We start from the raw sequence: 11,694 nt of genomic DNA, 5'->3' as shown, positions 1-11,694 counted from the left end.
TACCACCATCCAGGTTGCCCAGTCCCAAAGCTTTCTCTTCAATCAGCTCCGGCTGCCTACAGTTAATACTGCAATTTAAAAAAAATATATACATTATGTTGTATATAATGTATATTATATGTTATTCATAAACATTTTAGAAAAAAACATGCAAGAATCAAATCTCCCTCACAGCAACACTCAAAGTTTATTTGCATTTTGTGTTCAACACAATTCACAGTAAATGTGCCAAAAAGCAGACGCAGAGATCTTAGGGCCCGTGTCCACCTAACGCCTTTTTCCAGCGTTAAACGCTGGCTGTGCGCTCGGGAGTGTCTACTGAGCGTTTTTTTCGACCGCTTTTTTAAAGCGTTTTATGAGCTGGGAGAGAGAGTGCTGTGATCGGGGGAGAAAAAATGCTGATCGTCACCTGTCAGTCAAACCTATCAACACTGGTTTAACTCTTTAGGCTTGCTGTTTTCTATTTAAATCGTTACGTTTTAATATGAGTAGTCTTATGAAACAGAGAATACTTTCCACCATCCTCTGTTTGGATGAGGAGTTATCGCGGCTCCTGCAAACACACACGGAGCAAGTTGTAGGCTGACGTGTGCGCATGAAACGATCCGTAGGAGATAAAAAATACAGCAAATCAAGTGTTCGCCTAATCTGCTCCACAAACGGGCTCTCCTCCCTCTGTTCTGGTCATTTTAAGTCACTATTTTCGTACAGTTTCGGGTAAACAGAGACGGAAAAAGCAGTTTCTCTTCCGTCTTCTTTGTTGCCAAGGCCAAGGCGACGAGTCCCGACGATCTACTATCTGATTGGCCCTTTGAAAAAAGCGGCGGTGACGTCCCCGCCGCCTTTCTGAAAAGTTCAACTTTTTTTAACTGGAGAAGCTCGAAGCGGCTGCACAAAAAGGCAAAAGCGCTCGGAAAAAAACCGCTGGGCGCTGCGCCTTTTCTCAGAGCGGCCGCCTTTTGCCGAGGCGGCTGCTTCTCATTGGGAATCAATTGAAAAAAGGCGCTTGCGGTGGGAAAAAGGCGTTATGTGGACACGGGCCCTTACAAAGGCAAAAAATTCCTGCTTGCGCGCTCTGCATGCGCTCGCATCTTCGGTCTCTCTGCCCAGTGTACCCACCTAAAATTTCTACAGGCCCACCCTAATCTAACTGTCTAGAACCGGGCCTGACCCTCCTGTTATGTTACGGGTACAATTGACCGGTTTCAAAGTTCGAAGATCTAGGAAAAATTGTTAAAAGTATTTTTTCAGTATGAAACTTCTTCTGCTTGCCTTAATTAGTGTAATCAACATATAATCTGAAAATAATTAATCTCACATATTTGCAACCGCCCCCTGCATGTTTATATCACATAGATAGTGTTCGGGTCAATTTGACCCACAACTGTGAGACATATTTCACCCAAATCACACACACACACACACACAATCACACACACACACAAATACACACACACAACACAGTTGCAAGTGTTATGACTTTTGACGGGAACCATTTATATTCCCGCGGGAAAACTCCACCCACATTCAGTGGACACTCAACAGGGGAGGGGCAAAACATATAAAAGATTCTCTGCATGGGAGTCCTACTAACATACCACTCTGTCAGGCAGACCTTTACAACATGAGAAGCAGAAGCAAAAGGATGACAGTCCAGGAGGCTCTGGAAGTCATCATTGATCATGACAGTGAAATAGAGGAGGATGTGTCTGAAGACGAAGATGATCTGGAGCTAAATTCTGCTTCTAATGATTCTGATTTTGAACCAGATGAGGGAATTGCTATTCCTATTCCTCCAAGCAAGACATTCATGTCAAAAAATGACATGTCAAAAAATGGTGAAATACAGTCCTCAAATATGTGTCAGGCAAAACTGTCTGCAGAAAACATAATAAAGACAGTGCCAGGGCCCACTAGGATGGCACTGACTCGTGTGACTGACATCAAGTCAGCTTTTGAGCTGGTCATGCCAGATTCAATACAGAAAATCATCCTGGAAATGACTAATCTATAGGGGAGGTGTGTTTTTGGGGAGACGTGGAAGGAGCTGCACATAACACATTTAGATGCGTATTTGGGGCTCCTCATCCTGGCTGGGGTCGGAAGATGAATCTACAGCCAGTATGTGGGATGCAGAGACACAATGTCTCTGGAGACTATTCACATTTTCTCCAGAGTTTCAAAAGTAATAAAGTGGTGAAACATAAAAAAAAAAAGTTTGAACATGTATTTTTTTTAATAAAAAACTAGTGAATTATCTTTATTAGAGGTAAGGAACACCATTACACTAAATATTGATAGAATAGTTAGTAATGGAGTTGGTAATGACATGTTCACACTGCTTGTTAGGATTTTTTTTGGTTTAGAACATCTTTTGGATGATTAAACATGCACCGGGTCAAATTGACCCGCGAACACCATTGCTGTTCCTGACAAATGAACATAACAGGAGGGTTAAAAAGAATGAAGGGGACATAGAGCTGCAAACTCTTCTTTAAAACGTAACGTTTATTTAGCACTGAACATTATGAATGCTGATCTGAATCTCTGTCTTGCTTTGCATAGCAATTTTCACTTTGTCTGAATTCAATTGTAATGCTGCTTGACTTTGAGTGACAAATCATGTTCTACTTTAAAAGCATCTGATGATTTAAGCACGTGTCATGTTTCTACTGTAAGATCACAGGATGTCACAGACCAAACGGAGACACCTGACTATGGTGACGTGTTAGCTTTTCTCTGATGCTGCTTTCAATCGTCACATCTCATTCCATCATGCATGTTTCCCAACATGTCAGCGGCGATGTCATTTGACCATTTCTTTAAAACAAATAAAGTAAAGTTGTCTCTAATTACAAGCTTTTGAACTTTATTAATTATGACTTCTTGTTATGACTCTCAGATGTATTGCAAGTATTGCTAGCAGACTGGCAATGTTGAAGTCTGCTGCATGAGAGTATAACTTCCTCAGTATCTCATGTAGGTGTAGGTGCACCCATAGCGGAAATGTGATTAATTTAAGGAATTCACCCTTTTCTGTTTTGTAACTGTTTGCTCTTTACAAGTACCCTAGTTGACCTTTTTAGGCTGGAAGTGATTTATCATGTATGTCATTGTATGTTTGTAATTACTGTACAAATGTGGTGAATAATGAATGTGTTATTGACGATAGAACGATGTCCTAGAGCAGCAAATAAATTCGGAGAGTTCTAAATCCCATCTCTAAATTCCCAGTTAATCCTTAAAGGCCTACTTCACCGGTTTGAATATGAAGGTGTATTGAATTCTGAGATCCTATGTAGTATAAATGTGCGAAAAAAAATTGAAATCGGTTCATCCTAGCCTGAGAAAAGGCAGAAAGAGTGTTTTTTTTAACCCTATATTTCTCTTTCTCGTGACATCACAGAAAGAGAAATATAGGGTTAAAAAAAAACTTACTTTGTAAATATTACTGTGATGTCACAGTAAAAGACATCACAGTAATATTTACAAAGTATGTTTTTTTTAACACTATATTTCTCTTTCTGTGATGTCACGAGAAAGAGAAATATAGGGTTTAAAAAAACACTCTTTCTGCCTTTCCTCAGGCTAGGATGAACCGATTTTAATTTTTTTGCACATTTATACTACATAGGATCTCAGAATTCAATACACCTTCATATTCAAACCGGTGAAGTAGGCCTTTAACTCATTCATCTTAATGAATGTATTTAGCACAGCAGAAGGCAGGTGGATTTCAATCAAGTTTTCCAATCACAATAATGCAAGACTCTGCATATCTGGACAAATGTATGGATGAGATCCTGTCCTCCTATACTGCATATGTGACCTTCACCAAAATCTCAGGCCATGTGAATACGTAAAAAAGTTTTTCTATGGAGAATGAGGTCGTACCATTTCTTCTAATCCTGTGTATAACACACACACACACACACACACACATACACTCCCTCGTTCCCTATTGGCCAGTGGCGGCTCGCCCATAGAGGGCGATAGGGCGCCGCCCTCCTTGAGCCATATCAGCAAAAAACGAAAATATAATAATGAATAATAATGATGTTTTTTTTTTGTTTTTTTTGTATTAATAATCATAATTTATGATTTCAATACAGTTTTTACCTGCGTCTAAGTCTGAATATCATTGTACAATCAGCGTCTGTGCTCTGTACCGTCACTCTGGGGCGATGTCGGGCTGGTTGAAAATCGCCCCCAGCGCTCTCATAGACATCAATGTAAAACTTTTTTTTTTCAAACTGCAAGCCTCGCAATGCAATCTCTATGGGTTCCGGGGGTGCTCGCCCTAACGTGTTGTCGTCATACGTACAGTAAACAATAAACCAATTACAGTGACTGATACAGTCACATGTCCAGTATGCAGCCCAGAGCGGTCATATTCAAGACCAACACAACTTTATATCAACTCAGGCTAGGCTGGCAAGCTACTTACTTGATCGGACTCGGACTAGGTCTTTCCCAGACAAAATGTAACCATCAAGCAAGTATCTACCAAGATGGATTGGGGGATCTTATAAACGCGGATTTTCACGGGGCTCGTTTGAACGGCTAACGAGGCTAGCAGGATGCTAATGCGCTAACGCTCTGTCCTGCTGCCGCTGCATGATGATATGGACTGTATACTGGCTTTTTATCCATCCTGATGGCAGCACAGAGACCGCATGGATAACTTTGGGTGTCACCCCTATGCATCATCTCTCAGAAAAGGTAAAACAAACATTAAACATCAATCTGCATATACGAGCCAGCGCCGTTCAACAGCTGATCGGCTATTGAACGGCGATCAGCTGTTGATCGTCGTTTAGCTGACAGCTGCTTTCACCGTCCGACATAAACCCGCCTACCAAGTGCTGTATACAGTAGTAACCCAAACCAATGTGATGATTAGCACTGTTAATGTTGCACATGCTATGCCAGCATCCATTTTTGTCTCCTAACTTTTAAAGGAAGCCTATCTGAGGAGCACACTGGTAGATGACAAGTTATCTGTGATGGCCACAGCCGGATAATTAAATCATTTTAGAGCTAAAATAATTTTATTCAAGAAATTAACTAACTTAATTTCCAAAAATACTGTACAGTGCAATGCTTGTCTAATGTTGCCAGAGTGGTTATGCCAGATGAACAGGAAAAACAAACAGTTAAATGCAATATGACATTGTCATATGCTATCTGATTTAGGTTAATTTTGGGTCATATTTCCCATCATGGCAACAATTGCCCCCCCTGAGATTATTGTCAGGAGCCGCCACTGCTATTGGCTACGTGTGTGCGTGTGTGTGTGAGAGAGAGAGCCTCCACGTGTGTGTGTGTGTGTGTGTTTTATCACTGTAGGTCGGACAAAGGTGCTGTCTCTCCTTTGACTCCTCGCTCTTCTTTTTAGTCTCTAGGCAGAGTTGACACATTTGGGAGGCACCTGTGGGCGGGGATTGACAGGTAGCTTTAGTTGTGTGTGTGTGTGTGTGTGTGTGTGTGTGTGCATGTGCTTGCAGACCTGTGTATAACATTGAATCCTCTCCTCTCCCACCGCTCCCCCCTGCATTGCAGCAAACAGCGCATCTTGTGACAATACTAAAGCAGAGAGGAGGCGGGGGGGGACAGCAAACTCTCATTCGATCATGTTGATTGAAGTTGATAAACAGAGCGGATAGGGTATTAGCCGATATTTTCATAGCTAGATAGAAGAGAATAGAGTTTGCAGTTAATGTGAGTAGATGGCGGCAGGGAGAGCTCACGGCAAAGGCCACACAACAGAGAACAAAAATATCCTGGTGCTATGTGTATCAGTGCAACACAGCATCTGTGAATTCTTAACATTGATCTCTTGCTTTTACATTTTGTTGACTAACATGTCGTTAAAAAGTATTCCTTCTTATACTAAAAACCTGTCAAATAAGGGAGATTCTGTATCACAAATCCTCCATTTTGTCCCAAATGTATACACAGTACAGATACTTAATATCTGTCCTAAGCTCCTGAGAGCATCTCAATATCTTTGGACACTTTGGAATCTGCATTAGACACACGCTTGAGAAGATGTGCATGTGGTTCCCTCATCAGAAGAGTTGAGGATCAATAGTATTTCATTTTAATGAAACATTTTGGGCATGCACCTTGAACACCATCCCGTGTGGACTGATAAGCTTCTTTTATTAGATTGTCCTTTTAACTTCTCTGCTCCGCTCTGCCGCTGTATTGTCAGCAAAGCCAGGATGATTAAAATGACTACAGTTATGTTTATTCTTTCTTTCTTCTTTGTTGTCACTTTCAAAAGTAATTTGGTCCGGATGACAGCCGACCGAAAAAAAAAAATCATTGTGTCACGTAGACGACTCTGGGTGATGAATCCCAAAGTAAAATCATCACATTCCCGATCAAAGCAGCAGATAGCTGTGTGTGTTAGCGTCTTTACAGGTCCGCTCAGTTCATGGCAGCCGAGAACTAAATGGAGGCAATCTGTTTGTTTAGGGCAGGGGTCGGCAACCCGCGGCTCTGGAGCCACATGCGGCTCTTTGGCGCTGCCCTGGTGGCTCCCTGGAGCTTTTTCAAAAATGTTTGAAAATGGAAAAAGATGGGGGAGGGAAATATAATTTTTGTTTTAATATGGTTTCTGTAGGAGGACAAACATGACACAAACATTCTTAACGTTTTCCAATGCTTTAAAAATGTGTAGAATAAATATTAAATATCAACATTTCTGTCACCCTAGATTTGCGTCATAGCCTGCGATACACGTTTCTATCAGCAGGGCGGGATGCCAGGCAGGTGGCTGTCGTAAACAAATCGGCGGCTGTGTGATGGGCCAGTTGTCAAATAACAAAAAGAGTAATGTGGAAAGACATTTCCAGGGAAGGCATGCTACATTTGCAGCCGAGTACCCAGTTGGGAGTGAGAGAAAAAGTGCGATTGAATTACTTCTGGAGAAATTAGAGGAGCGCAAAAATAGATTTAAGAAGTGGATTGCATCTCCAAACTCCACTACTGCTGCAAGTTTTGTTGCAACCCGGGAGATAATAAAGCGTGGAAAACCGTTCACAGATGGTGACTACATGAAGGAGTCGTTCATCAACATATCAGAACACCTATTTGCAGATTTCAAAAACAAAACCGAGATAATACAGAAAATCAAAGACATGCCTCTCTCCGCTAAGACAGTGAAGGAAAGGGCCATTAAAATGGCAGGCAACATCACCGATCAGCAAATCAAGGACATTAATTCAGCGCCAGCATACTCAATTGCCTGTGATGAGTCCTGTGATGTGATCGATATTGAACAGACTGCGCTTTTATGCAGGTACGTGAACTCCGATGGGCCGCAAGAAGAAATGATCCAATTAATACCACTGAAAGGCACTGACTTGCTTGGCATTTGCACAGAAATCAAACTAAACTGTCTTAATTTGATTTTATATACTTTACCTTTTCAAAAGGCTGCTGTTTTATTTTTATAAATGCAGGCTGCGTTTTATTACACTCCGTTTGTTGCCCAGATAAGGGGCACGTTATGCACGTTCCATTTTGTTGTTGTTTTCGAATCCTCAAAATAAAAACGACATAAAAAATCTGATTTCTTTATTGCATTTCTTTAATTTCATCAAAGCAATGAAACATCATTCATTACTATTGTAATGAAGTTAAACTTGAGGCGGCATCGTACAACAGAGTAGTCACGTGGTGCGTCATTCTCTAGGATGCGCTGCGGGGAAAAAAACATTTAATTGTGAAGGCTCATAATGTATTTGTAGCCAACTTAGTAATTTTGATAGTAGGCTAATATAGCTAATATAGATACATACAGCATGTGTTGCCTTCATTATAAGGCTTATGTAAGGCTTTTAATTTTTTGCGGCTCCAGACATATTTGTTTTTTGTTTTTTTGGTCCAATATGGCTCTTTCAACATTTTGGGTTGCCGACCCCTGGTTTAGGGTCAGGTTTGATTGCCACAAGGTCTGTGTGTCACTGTGTCTCATGCATGAGTGGATTTCTAGCTCTGATCTCAAGGTGGGTTGTAATCAACATTCATTAAGAAAAGCGTTTAAAGGAATAGTTCAGCATTCATCTCAAGAAAAGGCGACAGAAACCGTTCCTGTAACTGTGCGTGTATTTTTGATATACTCATGGTCAAAGGTGGCTCATGCAGGTTAGCGTAGCTCAAATACTGGAAGTCAAGGGGAGCAGGTCAAAAGATAAACTTGACAACATCACTAAACGCTCCTGCGTGCTGGTTGGGACTTGTTTTATTTATGATCCATTTACTTCTTCCATTTGTAGGAATTTGATTAGGTTTTGTCATGTGTACAACATTTTACCCGAGGTGATATTTCTGGGCCAACACTCCCTTAGACAAAGGCCGCTATATGTCTATAGCATATATGTCTATAGCATATATGTCTATAGCAGACCTTTAGTGTCTACTTGTGTAAGTGATTTGTTGTCATGGTTTAGGAGAGTTGAATCTTCCCCAAGCCCACCATCTTGAATGTCCTGTCATGTGGGTGATCATGAAGAAGGTCAAACCATCAGGCAGGGTAAAGGTCACTTCGGAGTATCGATGAAAGAAAATGTACTGTCATGCTGTGAAAAGAGGCTCATCAAAACGTTATTGTTTCTCTGAAGGCGAATAACAGAGAAAATACAATGGACCTCGGAGCTATGTCTCAGCTCGCTGAGAGGTATCTATTTCGTTATTGTCAGCAAATGGAAGCGAATGGAGGTTTGCCAAATTGTTCTCAAACCCGGGCGTGGGCCGTAGAGCAGTGTAGCGGTACTTAGTGTTAACAAACTGCACAGACTCCGACATCGGACCCCCTGCACAGCCACAGGAGGCAAGGATCCTACACCATTTATAAACTCTTTTATTTCAACCTCAGCCTATAAAACACCAGAGAAATTATACAGGGAGTGTAACGCTCTTAATGGTCTGGCTTTTAAAAAAATCATGAGAGGAAATTGCATCAGCAGGGTGCACAGATGGTGCCAGGTTTTTTTTTACCATTCTGAATTGAATAGATACCTTGTACAAACAGCGTTCCTCTGTTACTATATTGGCGTGGGCTTTGATCATTCAGCTGTAATGATGATCACACAGCCAAGCTCCTTCTGATGTTGTTTCATGTCACACTGTCTTTCCACTCAGACGACAGGTAGAGCAAAGAGCCAGACAGGGTCTTCTTGTGCTGCTGTGTGAAACGTGTCAGCTCTCTTTGGCTCAGAGTCAAATGAGTGCCAACAATGTGACACGTGGAAAAGCTACATTTGTAGTTTCTCATAAGGAAAATGAGGGAGAGTATCGTTGGCTTTTTATTTAATCAATCATTTATTTTCTCTGCATTTTTCCCAGCATTGCAATGCATCTCACTCATCTGGGTGCTTACTGTGTCTGTCTGTTGTGTAGTGATTAGCAAGTTGTATGCAGTGGGTTTATCAAAACCTTTTTCCTACAAACTGTGTGCGGTTGGTGAAAGCGGTGAGAATGAAAAAGAGCAGTTAAGATGTGGTCAGTATAACAAAGTTCTCTGTTTCACATGTGTTTCTCTTCCACAGATCAGTCTGGACTTTCTCCAATCTCTGTGAGGAGGAGCGGGTCAAAAAATGACCGGGCCGATCGGGTCCCTTATAGTGGAAGGCAGCTTCTGATTGGTTTATGTAGGGCTTGTCGTCAATCTAGCCTTGTGAGATCAGCCATATCTCAACAGCTTATTCTAAAGAAAGGAAAGTGGGGAGGGCCCGATCTGACTAGAGGCTAGATTGACGACTATATTAGCCAATCAGGGGCCGCCTTCCACTAACGCAGTGGTTCTCAATTATTTTCTGTCATGCCCCCCCAAGGGGACAGAAATGTTTTTGCCCCCCCCCCCCCCCCCCAATTGAAATACTGTTGAGAACCTGCTAATATTTATTTATTTATCTGTACAAAACCACTGTATGAGTTTCTGGCATGAGCATTCTGCATACAATCACCTTATTATCAAATTAGAGGTTAGATTATACAATTAGCTGAGAAAACTTCTGCAGCAACTTAAAAAAAAATTGAAGTTCAGTTTATTAGCTCAATTTGTAACATTTAAACAAGACTACTCAGTCTGAATCTCAGGACAGAGAAACAAGAGCAAATGATTAACTTTTTTTTGGGCAGTTGGAAATCAAGGCCACACGCGCCCCCCTGACAACTCACAGAGCCGTTTTGATAGTGTCCCTAATTTCAGCCACTCAGAGGCCTGTCTTCTGTCTAGACCCTCAGATGCAGTCCAGGCTTTAATATCCATTCATCTGCATTGGCAAATATTTTAGCATATATTTAGATATTTTTCTTAGCTGTTCATATGCAAATTATATTTGTATTTTCAACAGTGCATCCACTGTGTTTTTATAGTTTGCATCACAAGTAGAATGTCTATGGATCATTACATGTGAATCGATTGTAAGGGGTATATGCAAATTGATTTCTTCCCATTTCATTTGTTAAAGAACAAGGAAACAGGTCTCTCAATATGCTTCAATGGTTATTTAGATGGGCTGCAAAGTGTTTAATGACATTTTGCTCTTGTTCAAGTGTGTGTGTGTGTGCTTATATCATACATAATTTTTCAACAAAAGCACTCCTATGTAGAGAGACAGAATGTGCAGAATACATTAGGAACTAACCATAGCTGTTATAAGTCAGTGCAGCAGGGATGCATGCCTACAAACCTACCTAAAGAACGTCGTCCTATGAAGGGGTCACCAAATCACAAGATATTTAAAGTGTTGATGTATGTGATCATATTGAATGTCAGTGTTTGCAGCATGCTAAAGGTCAATTCAAACCCAATCCTCCTGCTCTGTCCAAAGGGAAATTAGGATTGATTACCGATGAAGAGATGAACAGTAGAGGTAACACTTGTCACATGGGATGTAACAAGATGAATGACAATGGGAGATTTTGCTAGACATTTTTGTGCAATATGTCCAGTACACTTTTTCCAGTAAGGTTTGTATCCTCCAATGCTAATGTTTAAAAAAAAATAATTATATGGCAAGTATAAGTGAGTTTAGGACAAGATAGTGGTTACAGTTAATACAAATGCACATGTTGGCAGGTAACACACTCTAGTCTGCTGCACACCTATCATTACCTCTGGTCTGATGACCAAAATACAGTGATATACAGTAAGACACGTGAGAACATTCTTTTCACCCATTGGTCAGATGTGTCTGGGGCCAGGAGCAATACCGTAGTTGCTGAACTTTTCCACAATTGGTCAGAATTTCCATGCGGGAAAACTACAGAAAGAAACTACAGGAAGTAGAGTTAACCCACAACATATATCGCAGCCGGCAGCAGGAGCTTGTTACACAGTCTTTCCTGTCGTTGGCTCAGTCCGCTCACATTCTCACCACAAACAAACCGCACCATGAGTTTGTTTGGAAGCATATTGAGAACACCTCTCCAACAAGGTCTCGGACTAAGCTTGTTTGGTCCGCTATCCGATATGGACGTAATTCATACACTTAAACCATTTCCAAGGTTACACATCCAAGTTTCTAAACATTTCCCTACCTCCTCCCACTTTCTCCTCTCACTCCAGCTCTCTCTCTCTCTCTCTCTCTCTCTCTCTCTCTCTCTCTCTCTCTCTCTCTCTCTCTCTCTCTCTCTCTCTCTCTCTCTCTCTCTCTCTCTCTCTGTCTTGTTCACTCC

This window comes from Ammodytes marinus, assembly GCF_949987685.1.
Source record: "Ammodytes marinus genome assembly, chromosome: 5".
Lineage (NCBI taxonomy): Eukaryota > Metazoa > Chordata > Actinopteri > Uranoscopiformes > Ammodytidae > Ammodytes > Ammodytes marinus.
Note: the sequence above shows the minus strand (reverse complement) of the source record.